The 18,280-nt window shown below is 35.5% G+C and overlaps 1 pseudogene; it reads right to left on the reverse strand.

Annotated features, from left to right (window-relative positions):
* Positions 1–1,153: 1,153 nt before the first annotated feature.
* Positions 1,154–2,658, reverse strand: LOC121034210 (mitochondrial calcium uniporter regulator 1-like; annotated as a pseudogene).
* Between the last annotated feature and the right edge of the window lie 15,622 nt (positions 2,659–18,280).

An 18,280-nucleotide genomic window follows, 5' to 3' on the forward strand; every position in this document is an offset into this window, starting at 1 on the left:
AGAACGTGTTCAGGCAGCTTGAACTGATCAGGAGGTTAGCAGTTAGGGAAAGAGAAATGTTGGGTAACAGAAGAGCCCTCAGTAGGAATTAACTGGATGGCTATTGGATGAAATGGACATACAAATACATTTGCTATTTGATACATGGTTTGAGGTGTTTGACAAAGATGTTTTCATTTGTGCTAGAAAAAAATATATTTTGAATATCAAACTATGGCTTATTTCCCCATGTCTTAGGACCAAAGTTGTTATCTGAAAATTCTGAAGATGTTTTGTCTTTTGTCTCCCAAGTGCTATTTTTTTTTTTAATTGTGGTGTTTTTATTTTATTTTTGAGAGAGAGAGAGACAGATTGTGAGTAGGGGAGGGGCAGAGAAAGGGAGCCACAGAATCCAAAGCAGGTTCCAGGCTCTGAGCTGTCAGCACAGAGCCCCAAGAGGGCTTGAACTCATGAGCTATGAGATCGTGGCCTGAGCCAAAGTCACGCTTAACCAACTGAGCCACCCAGGCGCCCCTGCCTCCCCTGTGCTGTTGCCTGATGTTTAAAATTATCTGAATCCTTGTAAGGTAGAGTAGCTCAGCCAGAGTTTTGATATTCTATTTAGCTATCTTGCAGGATTAACAAATTTTTTAGCGGATAATTCCACAATGGATAATAAATATTGCTCTAAAACTATGGGCAAGGTAGAGAAATAAATCTTGTGTTTTAAAATGAATAAAAAATTCTCCATTACATTGTAATATTTCATCAACATGATTCTTAATTTTGTTTTTCTGGCTGGCACACATTTGCCTTTTAAATGGAGCATCCAAATCCTATACACACAAATTATTTTAAATTGTAGATATTATATGATATTTACTATTACTGTACACCACAGGTGAGGCAAAGTTCATGGTCCAGCAGAGTGCACATTATTGAGCAACATTCCGCATAAAAAGTCAACCCAACAGAGAAGATAAAGGGAGTGTTATGAAGTTCATGACATCTTTACATTGGTTATACAAGTATAATTTGCACCAAGTAAACAATATGCACAAAATCAAAAGCAAAGTTAAAATTTGGTAGTGGAAGCAGTGGGGAGAGGGGGCGGGAAGACAATGTTTTATTTTTTAGTAAAAAGAAAGCAAACATTCTTTAAATAGAAAAGTTATTATATCCTTAGCCAATGCAATCCCAGAGCTGTTGTGGGTGTAAACACAGACGCTGATAAATATCTAATATTATAAAGTCTGTTTGATTCGTACAAGGCTCCAAGGCCAGCACCCTCAATGCATTCCTCCTTGGCATCCAGGTGAGAGCCGCATCTTGCTGGATGTGCAAACTTACCTTTTTTGCCCTCATTTCACATAGCTTCTCTTTATTCTGTGAATATAATACTTTTTAATGCTGTTCTTCCCCTAGATTGAAGTTTAATTTTTCATCTATTCGGACTTTGATCACTTCATACATTACTTGCTGTTTTAGCGAATATCATTCAAGTTTTATTTTTCTCATTTTCTGCTTTGTGGGCTGAAAACCTACTCTTCTACAAAATAATCATATCCTTTTCCAGAGCAGCAATTTCAGACATTTTCTGAAAAGCCATCTGCTGCGTTTTGGTGATCACATCTTTGTGGATGACATTATTGTTGTCATATATGATCTACTCGAATGCAGATATATTTCTGTCTGTTAAATAGTAAACACACTAAGGTGTAGGTGTCAAAGAAGTTTCTTCCTCCCAGAAGTGACATCTCTCCTTTTGTGCTTTAGCTACAGTGATTGACAGAGGGATAAGTTCTCTTGGAGAAAGTAAGAGTTTCAGCTGCCCCTGCAACCACAGGGAAACTTTGCAGACAGTGCCATATTGACCAGGGCATGATCAGGCAACCACTTGCTTCTACTCTCTATGGGCATATGCTTAGTGCCCACTGCTTGGCTAGATAGTTCCCAGTCTCCAAGTCCTAATTGGCTTTAGGGTCTGGTAATGCAGAACTAACTGGTGACCTTGGATAAGTGTTGATTGGAAAGTCTGATTGGACTGAATGGCCAGGAAACAGGAAGCAAGCAAGCCTTTTGTGGAGTTTGGTTCTACACTTGAACTTAGTACTTGCCCAGAAGATGCAGGGATAAAATGCCCAGGAGGTCTCTGTTTTGTTTTTCAATAAAATCAATAAAATATAGTATGTTTGTATAGGGTAATAATGTAAGTGTGTGTGTGTGGCGGGGGGTGGATTAAGGATTCATTAGTGAAAGGAGATACTTTCAAGAGCAAAATCTCTGAGTACATTAAAGAGTTGGGATCCTGGTCAGGACTAGAGGGGTTGGGACTTGGGAACGTGTAAGTACAGTTCATCCACTGTAAAGGGGATTGGCAAAGCAGGGACTATGCGTTCCAACATAGTTTTATGTGTTTATTCCTGAGTCTGATTTTTGTGCTGATTGTCCTTAAATGTCTGACAGTTCTTGGATTTATGTTCAAATTTCAAGGACATGATTATTAATTGCTATAGGCAGTTTAAGCATATCTCATTGTGAGAAAAGACTGCCCACTGGATCTATGGATGTTGGTGACAAGTCCACACTGAAAGTCTCGATGAATAGGGTGCTGGCAAAGAGCAAACAGGGAGTCTGCCCCTCCCTAACATTATGCGATGAAAGGGAAGAATGTGCCATGCCGGCCAGTCCATCTTCACTCTGGGAAACCTGCCCAATATATTGTTCAGTACTTTCAGATATGTATGATGTGCTCAGTTGCAGTTTTGGGCCAGATCTACTACTCCTGCAAGACAGAAGAAGTGAGGAGAAGAATCCTGACACTCCTGACTTTCCATCAACTAATTCTTCTCAGTCCAACATTGTAACCCTACTGTTGTGTGACAAAGTCACCCCGCTTTGCTTTCAGAATTGAGACTTTACCTGGGAAGACTTCATCTTAAAAAGTTATTTTCCCAATTGCCAACATTTAGTCTCCTAATCCTGATTTAGGTTATTTCAAATGTAAAGATAGCGGTGATACATTTGAGTAGAGACTTCCTTACAAGGGTGCTGACTGACCATTTATTTCCCTTTTAAAATCTTGCAATAGCTTTATGACCTTCCATTTCTTTAACTCTTCCTCCTGAATGTATTTAAAAAGTTATTGCTTTGGTTTGTGTTTTGTATCAAGACTCACAGTTAATTCATTGAGTTCACTCACTTTCTGTTGTCTTATTTGTTTGATTCTTAATTTTGCCAATTCCTTCTCTACGTCTTAGACATTTAAAGCATGTAATAAGAAATTTAGTATTCACTTTTGCCTGGACAATAAGATATAATAGGAAAACATCTTTATTATGCTCATGAATTTTTGCAATTAAAACAAATATGTGCTGGGTTTTGATTTTTAAAAATGTATTTTGAAAAGCTTAATTGATTCTTTTTATACTTTCTCTTTTTATGTATAATTTCTAAGAAGCTTTTTCCAAATGAAGCAATTCTTTTTCTTCATTCCCAACAAATGCTAAAAATGGTAACTGTCCCTAGTGTCAGTAGAAGTTTTGCTTGTGTAAACTGCCAAATCAGGTCCCGTGGGTGGAATTTGACAGCTGTATAATGCCATACTGCAAATTTCTCGACAGCTGAGCACAGGAAGAAATTCCATTTGAAGATTTGAAAGTTCAGGATAAATTTAGTTGAGAAGGGAATTTCACAAATTGGAATATACATAAGCTTTTGAAACTGTTTTTGTTTTTTTCCTTAAAAAGTGTCAATGACCATAAATGGTTAAGACCTCAATTTTATATCACAAAACATATACTATCCAGCTTCCCTGCTTCTTTGTCTGTCTAATCTTCCAGTTTAGTGACTGAAATAACTCATTGTTTCAATAGCAATTTAAAAAATCCTTTGTGGTCAAAAATTGATTACCTAAGATAATACCTCTCATTTTGTATATTAATGTAGAATTTTATATCTAGGAAAGAACATGAGGTAATGTGTAGGCTTCAGTGTTACAATTAAAAAGCTTCCATGAATAACCCCTTTTGAAATGAACTCTTACAAATGAAATACTCAATTTTCTGGCAGTGCTGAAATCAATTATATTATTCTTGCATTCATTTATTAATTATTAAGTGTAAGGTATCTGCCAGGCAATAGTCTAGAAATTAGTAGTCAACCATAATAGATAGGCTTCTGTGCTAGGATTTTAGTTTATTTCATTCTATTGAGGGAATCAAGACAATAAATTTTTCAAACTAATCATAATAGGAATTATTACATAGGGATAGTGTATCAGGTTCTTAAAAATCAGATAAACCTTGATTAAAACAGTAGCACCACCACTTACCCATTTAGTAATATTACCTATTCAATAATGTATTTAAAATTTAAAAAGATAATGCTTTTGTGCTTAACAAATAGTAAGTATTCAATACCCTTTAGCTATTATTTTAGTATTAGCATCAGCTATAATTTTCCAGAATCATGATTAATGTGCTATGGAAATGCAGAAAACGTACCTTATGATTATCCTGAGAGCCTCAAAAATTTGCTTTTATTTGCCAAGAACTTAAAAGAGTAATAAAATTTTCTAAGTATTCAAGGGTGTATAATTTTCAAAAATTAAAATAGCCCAAAAAAGGTCTTAGTGGTTTTTAAAGAATTAGGCACATACAATATGACTGGGTCAAAGAGTGCCCAGCAATAAGATAGGAAAGTTAGTCAGTATTCAGATCCATGAAATATTTTATATCACATGATCACTAACACTAATCAGAGCAAGGAAGGTCCTGAATTTTTCTACTTAGCTACATGGCTCTTGAGAGAGTACTGAAAATGATTGAATGAGTTTGCAACTTCACTAGATCTTTTGGTTAACAATATTAGTTAAAAAGGAGCTTGCAGTTGAAGGGAAAAAATAAAACAAAATTACAGATATTACAAGAAAACAAGAATATTGTGACACTCAAATTTAAAACGAAATAAAAGACATCCTTGTATTTACATCTGGGTAAGATAAACAGTAAAAAAGAGATGCTTTAGGTAACTGATAAATCCAAAGATTTAAAGGAAAGTAAATTTCTCATCAACTTTTTTGTGAAATTATAAAATTGGAGTTTTAATCATCATTGATATCTTAAAAGATATGAATAGACACATCTTTAACGAGGCAGACACAGTATTAAAATCATCAATCATCATGGGGCGCCTGGGTGGCTCAGTCGGTTAAGCAGCCGACTTCAGCTCAGGTCATGATCTCGAGGTTTGTGAGTTCGAGCCCTGCGTCAGGCTCTGTGCTGACAGCTCAGCGCCTGGAGCCTGTTTCAGATTCTGTGTCTCCCTCTCTCTCTGACCCTCCCCGTTCATGCTCTGTCTCTCTCTGTCTCAAAAATAAATAAATGTTTAAAAAAAAATCATCAATCATCAACATATTAATCAGCTTATATATACTCTGAAACAAGCAACTAGTAACGTTATTCAGAAAATCTATTTTATAGAGAAAACGAATACTGACCTGTTGATATTTTAAAAAGAAAAATAAATTGGCTTGGTTGACAATTAGTGGGAACAAAAGGCATTCTTTCTTTTGTCTGGAGAGTAATACTCAGCCTCAAGGGGCATAAGGCAGTTTTGACCTCCACCTTTTAGTACAACTCCCGGCAGCTAGTGATGGTACCTTGTTTCACAAATGTAAGAGAACAGTGTTTTGCTTTAATTCACATCGAATCTTTGTAGCCAAAATTAACTATGCTTCTCTAATGTTTCTGTATTTTTTGACCATTTCTGAGATGTGCGTTAGCTCTCAAACTGACCTTGTTTAATTTATGAGTGAATTGTACAGAGTAGTTCATGGGCACAGGAATATTGTAATAATGGTATTAAAATGATTTTTATTTTGTAGTTTCAGCCAAAGGCATGGTTATCCACACATGCTGGAACAAGTGTCATTTTCTGCTGTCCTAGGAACAGGCTGTTCTGGTTGTATATCTTTTTGCCAGAGAGATATTAAACCCTGCCATACCTACCCAATCATCGGGTACCCAGCATTGACGTTGAACAAAACATGACACGTCCCAGAAATACACCAGGTGCTATGTAGATCCCATTAACAAAAAAAAGAAAGTTAAAGCATTTAGAGTTTATGAAGGCAGTATAGCTATGAACTTGAAGACATCATTGTTTTAGCTTAAATTTTCTTAAAATAAATATTTTTCTTAAAACAGAATATGCCTTCATCCAGAGGGCCACGAACTTGGAGCTTTCTAGTACCAGCAGCCTGTTGAGAGCATTTCTTAAGCCCATAGTATTCTTCCTCAGACATCACTGCATTATGTCACAAGCTTATAACATGTAAAACAGGCATGTGTTCTTATAAAAGCCACAAGCTGTAAGCTTCAGAGGGCGACTGTAAATAAGCAGACTCATTCATGTCTCTGAAAGGCAGCAGTAGCTCTAGCTAATCAACATGTTACCTGAACCAAGGTAACACATAATTGGGAGAAAACTGTGATTATGGGATGTTTGATCTGGGATGCAGCAAACCATCTGCTGACGTATTTATTATGTTCTTCCAGAATCTCATAAGACACACAGGACAGAAATGCATTATCTTTACCATAACCAGCAATATCAAAATACTTGTGATGAGGATTTAGATGTCCTATAACAAAGACACCAGCCTCATCTGTCAGCTATTTTATAATAGGATCCTTACAAATCTTCCAATTCTTTCTTGAAACCTCTTGATATAAAGGTGGCAACTACAATAGATGCCAAAATCCTCTGCAAAACAAAAAAATTTTCTTTAATAGGTTTTGCCCTCAGACATTTCTGAGGGACTCATCACACAAAAAAACAACAATGTGATTTATAAACATCAGCACAGTTCAGAAAGAGAGTTAGTAGGCAGAAGAATAACTTGAAAACATATAGTTAATTATCCTGCAAATTCTACTTAAATATAAGGGGCCACTATCACAGTCAGATAATTGAAAAAAACTCATGAGTTCCACAGAGTATACTCATGTAGGGATTTTGTAAAGAAAAAGACCTATAAACATCAGGAACAAACTAATGGTTGCCAGAGGGACAGGAGTTGGAGGTATGGGCAAAACAGGTGAAGGAGAGTGGGAGATACAGTTATAGAATGAATAAGTCATGAGAATAACAGGTATAGCATAGGCAATATGGAATATAGTCAGTAATGTTGTAACAGCATCGTATGGTGACAGATGGTAGCTACACTTGTGGTGAGCATAGCATAGCATATAGAGATACTGAATTGCTATGTTGTACACCTGAAACTAATGCAACATTGTGAGTCAACTACACTCAAAAACTTTTTAAAAAAGAAGAAAAAGAATGTGGTACAGCAAGAGAAATAGAGTACAGACAAATAGCTAAGAAATCTCAGATTTCCCGTTAAGTTACCAGGGCCTGTTCTCAATCACACAGAATGTGCTCTGTCTTCCAGTCACCAAGACACATTCATGATGCCTTTTTAGACTCCTCTGGTAATATAGCCAACTTCAGGCTGCATGACCATTCTCAATGACAGAAACCAAGAGACCATAATGAAAATCGTGCAAAATCCATGAATGTGTGTATTTTCTGTAAACATCATTAACAATCTAGTTCAGTCTGCTCTGTGACCTGTCTCAGACCTTAGTAGGTACAGGAGTATTATCATCGTTGGTTAGTTCATTTCAATCAGCTTTTGCTAAGATCAGCACCACGACTTCAGGCATCACCAGAGATAAGCTCTGGGTTACCACAGACCAGCTGATATGACTCCTATACCTATAAATAGGGAAACTAATATATGGAACGTTTTCAGAAAAAACAAAGGCAAAATATGATTTATAAAAAGCATTCAAAATTAAATGACAAATTCATAAATGGTTTGGAAATACTGAATTTTGATTATTTAGGAATGTGGTAAATAATAAAGCTGTCATCTGGGAGTCACTCTGAGCGTTCTATCTTTGATTAGGCTGACCAAGATTAGAAAAAAGAATAAAATCAGTTGTTTACAAATTCTGCATATAACATTGATGTTTCTGGAAGAATATGGCAGCTACTTTGCTAAAATTTCCATCTTAATCCAGATCTACACCATTTTTCTCATCAGGATTTCTTTATCACTTAGAGAATGAGAAAGACAGAGAGAAAGAGAGAGATCTTTACATCTTGGGATGCACAGGTTTAGAAAGAGTCCACTATGTTCAAATATGGTGCTTTTTAGACATTAACTGTTGAGGAATTCATTCAGACATGACTCTGTAATCTAAACTACACCCTTGTTGCAGTAACTATGATATATCTCAGAACATCAGCCAAAGTAATATAGAAAGTTGTTACACATGGATAGCTGAATTTGTGACTATCTTTGATGTATTTTTAAAAAAATCTAGAATTGCTATCATAAACCACTTCTCTAATAAAGTACAATATCTTCATTTTATATCCAACATAGGTTATAAGGCTCAGCAAAGCAAGCCCTTTGATTAGGAAATATCTCTCATGTTTCTTTTTTCAACATAATAGACACAAATAAATACATTTTGGGTGTTTTTAACACAGTATTATCACAATGATCAATTTTGGAATCAAAAAGTCATTTGGAACTATTTTAGCACAGGAGAGATTTCACTGGGTATAATGGTAACCACCTAATTGTGAAGATTTCCAAGCTTTTAAAATATATGTGCTGTCTAATTCAAACACATCTTCTTGGTTTACCACCCCTAGATACAGAAAGGAAACAAATGAATGCAACTGGATGAAGAACTAAGCCATTGAACAAGTCAATCAATTGTTCTAGTATTAATTCTTCTTTAAAATTTATTCATTAACTAGATCTTTCTGAAGCATGTTTTAAAATGGCTGAAGGGGAACCTGGGTGGCTCAGTTGGTTAAGCATCTGACTTTGGCTCTGGTCATGATCTCAAGGTTTGTGAGCTTCAGCCACGCATTAGGCTCCATGCTGACAGTGTAGAGCCTGCCTGGGATTCTCTCTTGCTCCTTCTCTATCTCTGCCCTTCCCCCTCCCCTGAGCAGCTGCTTGAAAGCACTCTGCTCTCTCTCTCTTTTTCAAAATAAATAAATAAACTTTAAAAACAAACAAACAAAAAAACTATAAATAAATAAAATTACCAAAATTACTTGATTACTATCAACAAAACTTTTTAAATCTTATTTTTTTTTAATTTAAGTGTAGTTGACACACAATGTTACCTTAGTTTCAGGTATACAAAATAGTAATTCAACATCTCCACACTTTATGCCATGCTCACCACAGGGGTAGCTACCATCTGTCACCATACAAAGGCTATTGCAATACCATTGACTATCTTCCCTATTCTTTAACTTTTATTTCCATAACTTATTCATTCCATGAATGGAAACCTGTATCTCCCCTTCCCCTTCACCCATTTTGTCTAGTTCCCCCCCACCCCTTTCCTCTGGCAAATGTCAGTTCTCTGTATTTATAGGTCTGATTTTGTGTTTTGTTTATTCATAGACAAACTACTTTATAAAAGATACTACTTTATAAAAGGTATGCCATGAGGAATTAATTCTAAACCAGATAGAATAAAGGAGATGCATTTTGACTTCCTTGAAAAAATGTTGTCATTCTTTTTTTATTTAAAGTGCAAGAGGGGGGAGAGCAGAAAGAGAGGGATACACAGAATCTGAAGCAGGCTCCAGGCTCCAAGCTGTCAGCACAGAGCCCGAAGCAGGCTCGAACTCATGGACAGTGAGGTCATGATCTGAGCCGAAGTCAGACACTTAACCGACAGCCACTCAGGCACCACTGTCATTCTTTATTTTGAACATTTAGGAAAAAATAAATCGGACTTGCAGCATACGTATGACAGATATAAAATGAAAATTATCATAGATAAGTAGTCCCTGTTGCCTGTAGTTAACATTTGGACTACTACCACTGACCTCCTGCAAAGTTATTTGGCTTTTTTCCTCCTGGATAACCACCTGTAAAGACTCCTATTTTTGTTTTTAGGTATAATGGATTATAAACAAACATTCTAATGAAATGCTTTTGTTCTATAGACAATCTTTAAGAAAACACAAATTTGTCATTACAATAGGAGAGCAAGCAAAAAATAGCTTTCCTATATACAAATTTATCTAAAATAATGTGAAGAATTCCAAAAAATGTAAAATTCCACTTCTTGGGATGTAATTGACTAATTCTATCAGAAAAGCTGGTGGATTTAGTATAGATGAAACTATACCATTAGCCAATATGCCAACATCAGCTAACCAACTAAAACAAGTAATGAGTCCATGAAATATTAAAACTAAATTACTTTCTTCTCTATGTTAATGGAAATGATGTTTTGGTTTTCTTCACTGCCATTTGATAGATCAATAATTATATAAGTATTCTTTTTCTTTCTATCAACCGTAATCTTGTGATGTTGAAGGTGATCCGCTTTTGTTAAATGTATATAAAAATCATGATAATAAGATGATGGAGATTCAAACGTTTTGCATTATTTACTTTTCCCAGAATAATTAGTATATATATTTAATATAATATAATAATATATATTATGTTATGTTTTCTATATTAATTATATATATCATATTATATATCATATAATAATAATGTATTAATATAATAATATATATTATATAGTGTATATAATACGTAAATTAGTGTGGGTCACAAGAACTTTATTCACCCAAAACAAACAAAACAAGACAAATAGTATATACTACTATTACTTCATCATTAGCGTGATTGTGTTTTCTGTCCTGCAGCTTGCTGGCAGAGATGAAATATGTCTCTCAGGGAAAACAAAAAAAGCTGAAGGGTTTTTACAGGAGGAGTAGGTTCTGATCATCCCTTCTTTTGCCTCAGAAGAGTGGGGATGGGAGTAAGGAAGAGGCAGGGAGGAAGAGGAGGAAGGAGAGGGAGAGAGAGAAGGGGAGAGAGGAGACAGCAGAGGGTGTGGGAGTGAAGGCAAGACTTAAGGAGAGGATCTGAGAGCACAAGAGTGAAAGTGAAGGAGGTTCAGAAGGACTTAGCAGGCAGTGCGGAAGGAGAGGGTATCAGAGAGGAAGGTGATTACAAGAGTGCGGCCTGTGAGTAGGAAAGGATGTGTAGGACAGACAGAGGAGAAGGGGCTATAAGGCAGATTCCAGAGGGCACAGTGGAGAAGCACCAAAGCTGTGAGAGAAAGAGCGCCAGTAGGAGGCAGTGTGCAAGCAAGAAAGAAGCTGAGAAGGGAGTGTGAGAGCAAGTGAGAGTGCGGAAAATCAAAGGTGGTGTGTATGTGTGAGAAAAGTAGGGAAAGAATGTGTCAGAGAGAGAGAGGCAAGGAGAAATCTATGGTCTACTGGAGAACAAAGAATTTGAGTCTATTTGGACATTTCTTATTTAATGAAATGTAATGTGGTCCTGAAAATATAGGACTACACCCAGCTGCAAATGTAGTCCTGTCAGAGTGTGTCTGTGTAAGAGACAGAGTGGGTGGGTGTGGGTGTATACGGGGAAGGGTTAGAGGATCAAAATAAGCATTAGTACAATTACTCTCTGGAGTTGGGAGAAAGACCTAAAGAAACTCATCTCTCTTCAAGAAGCCTAAATATATTTAATTCTGTCATTCTCCTCCCCAATGGAGAGAGACTCATTGAGACTAAAATTTAAAGAGAAATAAACTTGTCTGTATAAGTACAGTGTAAACACTACACATGGATGTTACCACCAAAATTTGGATGAATTTTTTTTCTCCTTTTTTACTATCTTCATAGCAGGTGATAAAATTAGAATTCAGTAAAGATCATTATGTCTAAAGATAAGCCAGTTTCAGGGTGTCTGGGTTGCTCAATCGGTTAAGCGTCCGCCTTTGGCTCAGGTCATGATCTCGCTGTCTGGGTGTTCGAGTCCCATGTTGGGCTCTGTGCTGACAGCTCAGAGCCTGGAGCCTGCTTCAGATTCTGTGTCTCCCTCTCTTTCTGCCCTCCCCCGCTCATGCTCTCCCTCTCTCTCTCTCTGTCAAAAGTAAATAAAATTTTTTTTTAAATGAGCCAGTTTCTTGCTGCAATACAGTGTATAAGTGTTATAGGAGCAAAATTAGTTAAATGATGAAATCATAAAAAATATATGTATTTTCTTATGTCGGTTGTCCTTTACCCACGTTTTGTTGTATTTAGCTTTGTGAGTGTGAGTACTCTTTGAACAATAGGAAATAGGAATTCATGCAATAGCTCATCACTGAAATATTCAACAACAAATTTCCACTGGATTTGATGATTCCCAACTCCGTACTCTTTTTCTGGTTTGCAATCGCTGTGGCATTTTTAATGTTAATTTTATTGCTTAACATTGATGGGATATTAACTTTTTTTCATTGTAGAATATATATTTTAAAAATTAAAAATAAGCATTGTGAAAATATAAATGTCAAAACTGCCAAAAATGATTCAAAAATTAGAAAAAGAAATGAAGGCAACACAGGAGTGAGATTTTATGTTAGAAACAGCATTGAAACCAACTTGTGATGATGATTAAGATATAATCAGACTGTGTAGTATGGATATTAATATTTGTGAATTAGTTTTATTTCTTTAACTATCTTATTGTGTTGGATTTTGGCCAAACTCAGAAATTTTGGCTGGTGCACTTTTTTCCCTTTATCTTTTTGTTTTCTTTTTCCCTTCCCTTCCCTTCCTCTCCCTTCTCTTCCCTTTTCCTTCCTTCCTTCCTTCCTTTCTTTTCTTTTCTTTCTTTCTTTCTTTCTTTCTTTCTTTCTTTCTTTCTTTCTTTCTTTCTTTCCTTCCTTCCTTCCTTCCTTCCTTCCTTCCTTCCTTCCTTCCTTCTTTCTTCTTCATTGTCATCTTAGACTAAGATGTACTTATTATTATTCAACTGGAAAAAAAGCAACTCATGCTAATATAATAAATATTGTACTCTAAAGCAGTTAACTACTTTGAATTAACTGTGTGAATAGGGGGAAAATGTTTACATCTTTCTTTTTTTTTTAATTTTTTTTTCAACGTTTATTTATTTTTGGGACAGAGAGAGACAGAGCATGAACGGGCGAGGGGCAGAGAGAGAGGGAGACACAGAATCGGAAACAGGCTCCAGGCTCTGAGCCATCAGCCCAGAGCCCGACGCGGGGCTCGAACTCACGGACCGTGAGATCGTGACCTGGTTGAAGTCGGACGCTTAACCGACTGCGCCACCCAGGCGCCCCTACATCTTTCTAATAATTAATAATTTCTCCCTTATACTGAAAATTCTAATACCCTAATTCAGTACAATTATTTTTTTCTAAGAAGAGTATTTTATATCTCTATTGATATGACAATCAGTGGCTTAGCTGCTAATGTTTTCTTTCAGTAATCACCTTCATACTCAGGAGGGCAAACAGTAGCTGACCCTGTAAGCTTTCAATGAAAGGAGCTACCTTTGTAGGCTGGGTTCCCTGTACATGTGTGCAGGAGGTTTAGCAGGGAATGCACTTGAGAATAACATCTGTAAGGGTATAGGAACACAGACTTATGCAGAGAGAGGGTGAACTGTGACTCAGCTGTGACAGAGGTGCCAGCCAACCGTAGGAAGAGTTCAGAGGCTGAGATGCCCTCTGAGACATGTCCTGAAATGAGTCCCAGTGGCTAGGCCTTTGGACAAGGACATCAACCAGTCATGGGATGCAGGCTGTTCCCATGGAAAGTGGATAATTTTGGGTGTCCTTTGGGCAGGGAAATTCCTGGGGAAGAATTTAACTAGACCCCTTCAATAGCCAATACAATTTAAAGATAAATTCATTTGATATTATATACACTTTCTTCTCTCAAGTGTTTTCTAGGAGTTTGGTCCTGGGATAGGCAGGGGTGATATAGAGACAAGTCAGATGTGCTCATGGTGATGTTTGCTCTCAATGATAGGGTACGATATGAGGGAATGATATGCCTCAGGGCATACTTGCAATAGGAAAAATAAGTGCAATAGGAAAAATAATCCTAGATCAGTTATTTAAATTCAAGATTATTTTGCCTCTTGGGAATATTGAACAAAGTCTGGAAAAATTTTGGTTGCAGGAACTTGGTGGGATGCTACTAGCATGCTAGTTAGTAGGGGCCAGAGATGCTGCTAAATATTACAGTGTCCAAAACAAGATTTATCTGGTCTAAATTGTCAATAGCTTTAAGGGTGAGAAACCCTGACTTAGATGCTTTGACTGAAATATGGATTGGATGCAGTGGAATAAAGTAATGAATATAGAAATATTAAGGGTTTTATTAGGCAATGATCCATGGAATAAGTAATTGGAAAGTATTCATTATGTAGGAAAGATGAGGGATACAGTAATGAAGACAAAGATGCAAGAAACATACAGGGTAGCTGGAATGTGCTGAGCAGAGTACTTTCAGTGGATATTGAAGAAATTGCCAGCACCAGAGAAAACTATTTATATCTCACTCAAAATATTAAACAAAGTCATTGGTTGATTTCAATTGGCAATTTTCTTTACCCGAGCCCTCACCTCACACGTAGGAGGTGAGTTGTTTTGCACTTTGGGTAGGTTCTCCTCTCTCATTGACTCCACTACCTTCCTCCTGGATACGGGTTTGACATTTCTACTCCAGAATTAGGGTGCTGGCACCAACTGTCTTCCAGATCTCCTCAGATCTACCATTGATAGAAGAGGAAAGAAAAGAATCAATCAGTCAGATAAATTAACCACTTAATTATGGATTAACCAGTTAATTAATTATTAATTAATAATTATCTTATGTAATCACGATTATACTATACGGAATCAAATACATTATACTCTTTAAAAATTGGAGTGGAGACAAGTTAAAGTTTCTCTCCATCCTCTTGCATTTTTATTCCCTTTGCTATTTGAAGTTGCACATGGTGTTTTTTAATCCAATTTAAATAAATCAGTGAGATGAGGTGTTAATATTTTATTAGATAGCTATCATCATCCTTCTGAAAAAGAATATGTTGTTTCATTATCAACAGTATATTATCTTAAAAAGATATTGCTTCTTGGCATGTAGGTGAATTTCAGAGTTTTCATCAGGAAAGTTCAGAGAAATCTGGATAAAATGCAGTCCTGAAATTCATCCCATTGATTTGTGTGTGTCAACAATTTTTTTTTTTTAATATTTACAAATTGATACAACCTTCTGAAAGCAATATATATCACAGTGTTAAAAATCTACATACCCTGGGCTACTGTAAAAACTTTGCAGACCATAATCAATCTTATTTTTCAAGATCCCACTCTACATCAAATATATTCAATAATATATCAAATAAATTAAAATATATCTGTTTATTTTAATTATATTTTTGCTATAATTTTAAATGGTGCTTATAAAATAGCTTGCCTATGTGGAGTGTAATTATATGTTTGTTTCTGATTTTCATAGGACAATTATGCCTACGTAAAATTTCTTACTTCATAAGAAATTTTAAGCAACAAAATGTGTCTACTAGGTGATATTTTAACAAATTAAATGCAATCACCAATAAAGTAACAGTGTTACCTTTCAATTATTAATTTTGATTTTGTTGCTTTACTTAAATATTTTTTAACTAACTCCTTACTCTTTTGTGACTCAAGTATTTCTCCAGTGCCTTGAAAATGTCATGAGTATTAGGTGCCTATATGTGTGAGGTGACCATAAAATTTCAAATATAAAATGGCCCCATATATACCCTTGCTATGAAAAGTCCACCTATAGGAATTTATAGTAAAAAATGAAAATAAATAATATAATAAATCACTGACAAATATACTTATTGTAGAACATGTATTGTTTATAAGAGCAAAAATCTATTTCTTGAAATGAGTTTAATGTGTAAAGTTCATATTTATAATGCGATAACTGGTGGTCATTAAATGTGATGTAGAATTTTATTCCCCATGGAATAATATGTTAAAATTTTTAAAGTTTATAAAATAGTATCCATATCCTGAGTCCTTTTATAACATATGTATAAAGATATCAAGTCTGAATGATACATAGTGACATGCATAAAAAAGGTATTTCTATGTAGTGAGAGGTTTTGTGATTTTCAGTTTCTTCATTTTTATTTTCTTTATTTTCTACTTTTACTGCTTTTACTATGAGCATGTGTTACTGATTTTTACAATCATTCAGTAAATATTTATTCAACAATATGCACTACACTATTCCAGTCCTCAAGAAGAATACAAACACATTCTCAGTGTGTTTATGGCCAAGTGACAAGATAGGTATGTAATGTAGAAACGTAATAGAACTTTGGATGAGGTTGGAAATGAGTCAGTGCTATGGGTGTACATATGAAAGATAAAAATAATCATAGTTAAAACTGGTAAAACATATACAGGAAGATAATAAATTGATATTTAAAAAAAAACCAATAGCTACTCAATAGATTCTAAAGCTAGTGTTGTATAGTATTAGTAATGCTTCATATTTATACTTTGATATGTGCTATTTTTTAGTGAAATATTTTTTCAAGTTGAGACAAAAACAACAACAACAACAACAACAACAACAACAACACCCACTAACCACTGGGTAAAAACCAATAGTTAGGGGCACCTGATTGGCTCAGTTGGTTAAGCTTCCGACCTTGGCTAAGGTCATTGATCTCACACTTTGTGGGTTCAAGCTCCATGTCAGACTCTGTGCTGACAGCTCAGAGCCTGCAGCCTGCTTCAGATATTGGGTCTCACTCTCTCTCTCTGCCCATCCTCCACTGTTTTCTCTCTCTCTCTCTCTCTCTCTCTCTGTCTCTCTCTCTCTCTCAAAAATAAATGAACATTAAAAAAAAACAATAGTTAAAAATAAATAAGTAACCCATGAAACTACAAGCAAGTACATCTGGCTTAATATTCATATAGTAACAATATTCTCAAGCCATTAAATTGCATATGCTGTATAAAAGTTGCATCTTTTCTTTCATTAAATTTCAAATAATTACATTCCAAAATTGCTGCTCGTTGATTACTCACTCCTATTTATTTCATTTTTTAAAATCTTATCTTGTTACAGTTTCCTAACTAAAACTATTCATGATTTTATATTATGCATGTTTGTCCTTATTGAAAAGTTTACACTTTTCTTCTGGAAAGTTTCCATAAATGAACTATGCAAGAATCCTTAATGATATCTTCTTCAGTGACTTACCAAGTCAGGGGCTATAGAAGTGATCTACCATATGGGAGAAGAAGACTTTATCATCAACATTGTTTACAATTGGTAACACATGACAATGATAAAAAGCAGACTGAAATCAGTAAGTTGATTGTACAACTTGATCTTGGCTCAGGTCATGATCTCACGGTTTGTGAAATCGAGACTGTCCTCAGGCTCTGGGCTGACAGAGTAGAGCCTGCTTGGAACTCTCTAACTCCCTCTCTCACTCTGCCTCTATGCCACTTGTTCACTCTCATTCTCTCTCCCTCTCAAAATAAATAAAGACACATTTAAAAAGTATGAATTTCCAAATTCATAAGGAAAAGGTTATATGTTAATTATAGAATGATACATAAGCCTGTAAGCTTTTTGGGGAAGCTAAATTAGATACCTAAAGAAATAATTAGCTAAAGTACCAATTTAATAACTTGTGAATTCAGATTTATGATGAAAGTGCTTATTTAGAATCTTACTGGTTTGAGTATTATTTATGAGAAGTGTTGGTGCCACAATTGTAAATGTAGATAATGTCAATGGAAAGATTGCATTTTAAGTTTTAGTGAGAACTAGCTAACTTCTTGATATAAATAAACAGGGAGGGAGGGAGGCAAACCATAAGAGACTCTTAAATACAGCGAACAAGCTGAGGGTGGATGGGGTGGGGGTGGGGGAGAGGGGAATGGGTGATGGGCATTGAGGAGGGCACTTGTTGGGATGAGCACTGGGTGTTGTATGTAAGCGATGAACCACGGGAATCTATCCCCAAAAGCAAGAGCACACCGTACACACTGTATGTTAGCCATTTTGACAATAAATGTTTAAATAAATAAATAAATAAATATAAGAGATGACACTAAATGGTTAATAAACTAAACCTACTTATTCATTGCTCAAAAATGTATTTCATTGATATTCATCATGAGTGTGCATAGTGAATTCTGGCCATAAAATAATTTAAAGAAAATAATGAGGTCATGAAAAACTCATAGATGTATTCAATTTCCTACATTACAGTCCATATGCAAAAATGTTAGTTTGTTTCTTCTCACAATAGCCACTTTTAAAATAGATACAATGTAACAATCTGAGCATCATTTTGTTTATTTTTATTTTCATTGTCTTTATGGTTCACACT

This window comes from Herpailurus yagouaroundi, unplaced genomic scaffold, assembly GCF_014898765.1.
Source record: "Herpailurus yagouaroundi ecotype Mexico unplaced genomic scaffold, PumYag 159, whole genome shotgun sequence".
NCBI classification, from domain to species: Eukaryota; Metazoa; Chordata; class Mammalia; order Carnivora; family Felidae; genus Herpailurus; species Herpailurus yagouaroundi.